Here is a 3,886-nt window from a genome sequence, read left to right on the forward strand (position 1 = left end):
TTGTGATAATTATGTTAAGGTTATAAAATTAGTATAGATATTTATCTAAGTCAAATTATACTAGTTCTAGTTGAAAATTATAAGGAGAAATTAGTAAACTATGTTAGATGATTACATGCTATTTATCAAAGTTAGATTACATGATAAAAAAACCTTGATAATTATATTAAGGTTAGAAAATTAATATAGATATTTATCTAAGTCAAATTATACTAATTTTAGCTGAAAATTAAAGATAGAAATTAGATAATTAAGTTAAAAAATTAAAGATAATTACCACAGGTCACAAATATTGTTATCTACTTGTTAATTAGTCAGTTTAGAAAATTATAATTGACCAAAAGTTCTATTTTAAAAAAAAGATTAAGTAAAATAAATAGACTTTGCAGTCAAAAGTTTCTAGAAAAATTACAGTAAGTGTAAACCAGTGACATGAAGTTGAGGAAATAAAATCTTTAAGAAAAATAAATAGAATAAATATTAAGCTCCAAAAAAGTAGATTCCAAGCTTAAAATTCGATGGGAAAATTAGGAAAAAGATGTAGAAAACTATAAAAAAAATAGGAGAGCTTAGAAAACCCTTAGGAAAGCTTTGGAAAATGTTATCATATCTATATAGGCAAATAAGAAATTACTAGGTCAAGCATTTACCAATTAAGACTACAAATTTAACCTTGGATGGGTTACGATTGAATACAAAGGTTAAGTCTAGCTTTCGGATAATTTACCTAATGATTACACGTCTTTTTTTATAAGGATAAGAAGTTATGACATCTAAAAGGACCCGAGAAAATCTTACATCTGATGATGAGGACAGAGCTCCAAAAAGAACTAGAACGTCACACAACGACAAAGATTGGCCTAGTTGTAGGCCTACTGACGAAAGCGTTCAGGTCCCAGCACTACAATAAATGCCTGATCAGTCCCAAGTGGGTCTTCGTTATAATTAAGTTTAAATAATTCAAGTTTTTCTTAAGTATTAACATTGCATACGAAAAAGAGGAGTAAGGAATTAGAAAAGGTGAAACTGGCTTAAAAATGGAAGGCATCTTCTAAGAAACCAACGTGCATTTGTTTATAAAGTAGGAAAGAATTGTTTGGATTAAGGTTGGTGGAAATAGGAAAGATATGATTGATCGTCCTTAACACAGCTTGTCTCAAGACACCTCTGACTCCTTTGTATATTTTGATTAATAATGATGGCTTTTCAGCCATCATACGAATAAGTCGGTTACCCATATGAACGATGAGTTTCCACTCTATGTCATGTCTTGATGTTTCTACATAAGTTAGGATACCATTTTTATCCTAGAAGAGCCGCCCGGTTGTATAGGCAACTAGTTTGGTGTATGGGCACCCCGAACCTTGTGTGGGGGTTTATCCACCCCAGATTGTGAACAAGGAATGGGAGCCAATTTTTTACCCTCAGGTGGTCTTAAGACAAGAAGAGTATTGATCATGGTTATTACGGTCAATGTTTTTGATTGATGGTACCCTATCTTTTGCTAAAAGAATGCTTTTCAATGCTGTCTTTAATACTTGATCAAAGGAATCACTCTGACGGAAAGTTTAAAAAATAATCCATTATTTTAAATATTAAAACAATGTAATAGTAATCAGAAAACAAAGAGATTATGTGTGAGTGCGGGGTGGTAAGTGGGGATTGACTAAGGTTGTCAATCATGGACGGGTGGACCTGATTGGTCAAGTAACTATCCATCCCTACGCACTAAAAACGTTCAAAAAACTTCTTCACTTGGAAGAAGAGTCCACCAGCGGCTATGCCCTCACATCTATTAAGGGAAAGTGTTGGTTGAGGATACCTTAGCCCAATTTGTGGAAGTTGTAGGGCCAAAGAGTTTTTGGACTTTTAAGATGTTGTCCCGTTTCCGTTGTGAGACAGGACTAAGTCTTCTTCTAGGGCTATAGACCCAAGCCATTGTCAATGGTAAAGGTATACTCCCTGGATTTTTCTTGTTAGAGACTGATTTTTATTAGGCCTAGAGACCTGTCAAGGATCCCATCCCGCTTTTTGATATTGGCGGGTTGGGGATCTCACAATCTCAATCAAAATCCCATATCATAAACCTCATAGAACTTGTATCCAGCATTCCTTGTCTCGTTCCCAATCTTGTGTTATAAACATTTTCTCATGTCACCTGTGATAGCAAAAAACACTTGCATTGTCTACTAGAGAGTGTTCCATCCCTTTGTACGTGTCTCCTAGCTGCATCAAATACCTGCTCAATGTCCCTGCCATTTGCCTGCAAACGGCCATGCATAGGCTTCTTGCACTTCCATAAGCTGGCCATCTTCAGTTGTACCATCATTGCCCAACCCCAGTTGAGCATTCATACTCAACCATAGCATTATTTAAGTAAAATAAGATGAGAGAAAGAGGTAGGAGATATATATACAGAGATTTCATAAGAAAACCAGTTATGTAGTAGATGTTTAGATAGTATAGAGAAAGACTGTCAGCTACATCACCCTCCATGGTCAAAGGGAAAGCGAAGAATTCCATCAAGCAAAATGTGAGCTCCACCTGGATAAAAAACAAAGAATCTAGTCTTGCATAAACCATGACAACCGCCACCTGGGTCAAACTGGTGCCATTGGCCATAACCCTTAGCTTGTAAATAAGACATATCTCATACTTTGCTTCTACCTATAAAACCATATTTAGGCCACCCATGCCTTTCATAGCATAGATCTTTAGTACCCTGTATCCATAAGCTTTCATATACATCATAAGCAAGTATAGCATCACTTGAAGCACCTGCATCATAGGTACCTGCTTTGCCACCTGCTAAAGAGGACTCCATAGCACAATCCACCTCATGTGGTAACAAAACCGGTGCATAACGCCTTGCAAAGCAACCTTCAATAGCATATCAACCAGCAGCATAACATAATCTTGTAATACCTTGTCACCTACGTCTACCTACTGCATAGCCAAGCTTACACTCTCTTCATACATACCATTCTCGTTTTCTTCAATGCCTGCTATTGTCCAAGCTTCAACATCTAGCTTTGCAATACATGATTCAAGAGTTTCTACTTCACAAGCCACCTCCACAATTGGAACAGTATGAGGCTCTTCAACATGCTTGACAAGGAAAGGTTGCATAAACACCTTGCTTTGTATTGCACCTTTGTTCACCTGCGCATGACCTGTGTCAGCTTGCCTATTTGTGGATGGGAACTCATCCTTCCAATTGTCACCATTGCCCGACTCCCAAAAGCTTGAATCTGGATCCTCCTCGCCATAAACCGATTCCATAACCTCATCTTCATCTTCATGTTGCTCCACAAAAGCTTGTCCATCAATCATTTTTTCTTCACGTATATCCTCTTTGGAAAATCTCTCACCTTCGTTGATGAGGTTATCTGCTTCTTGTATAAATACATGACAAACAGGGGGCACCAATGGAACAAATGGATCATAACGGCTTACCCGTGGCAAAATGAATGCTTCTTGGATGCTTGAAGCTGCATGTGGCTTCATCGTATGTTGCACCACTACCACTGAAAACAATACCATAATCTATTGGCTTTAACAAGCCCGCTTCCGGCTTCTTTTTTGCTTTCTTGATCTTTGCCTTGACTAAGCAGACAATGTCTGCATAACTTTCCACATCTGCAAGCTCGACCTTCTCTCTAATCTTTGGATGTAGACAAGCTAAAAGCCTCTCCAACTTGAAAAAATCTCCATTACACATATGTGTAGTAGCAACAATTTGCTCCCAAATTGCTTCAAACTTCTTCAAAAATGAATCAAAATCTTCACTTACATCATGTTGCAATCCATTCAACTTTGCATCCAAATTCAATAGAGAAATCCGCTTAAGCTTTGACAAATTGTTCTTTAATCTGCTATGTTGACC

General features: G+C 37.0%; 1 pseudogene; it reads right to left on the reverse strand.

Annotated features, from left to right (window-relative positions):
• Positions 1 to 2,485: 2,485 nt before the first annotated feature.
• LOC147436230 (uncharacterized) lies at positions 2,486 to 2,979 on the reverse strand (annotated as a pseudogene).
• Between the last annotated feature and the right edge of the window lie 907 nt (positions 2,980 to 3,886).

Source organism: Adiantum capillus-veneris, chromosome 18 (genome assembly GCF_014529385.1).
Source record: "Adiantum capillus-veneris isolate H3 chromosome 18, ASM1452938v2, whole genome shotgun sequence".
Classification (NCBI taxonomy): domain Eukaryota; kingdom Viridiplantae; phylum Streptophyta; class Polypodiopsida; order Polypodiales; family Pteridaceae; genus Adiantum; species Adiantum capillus-veneris.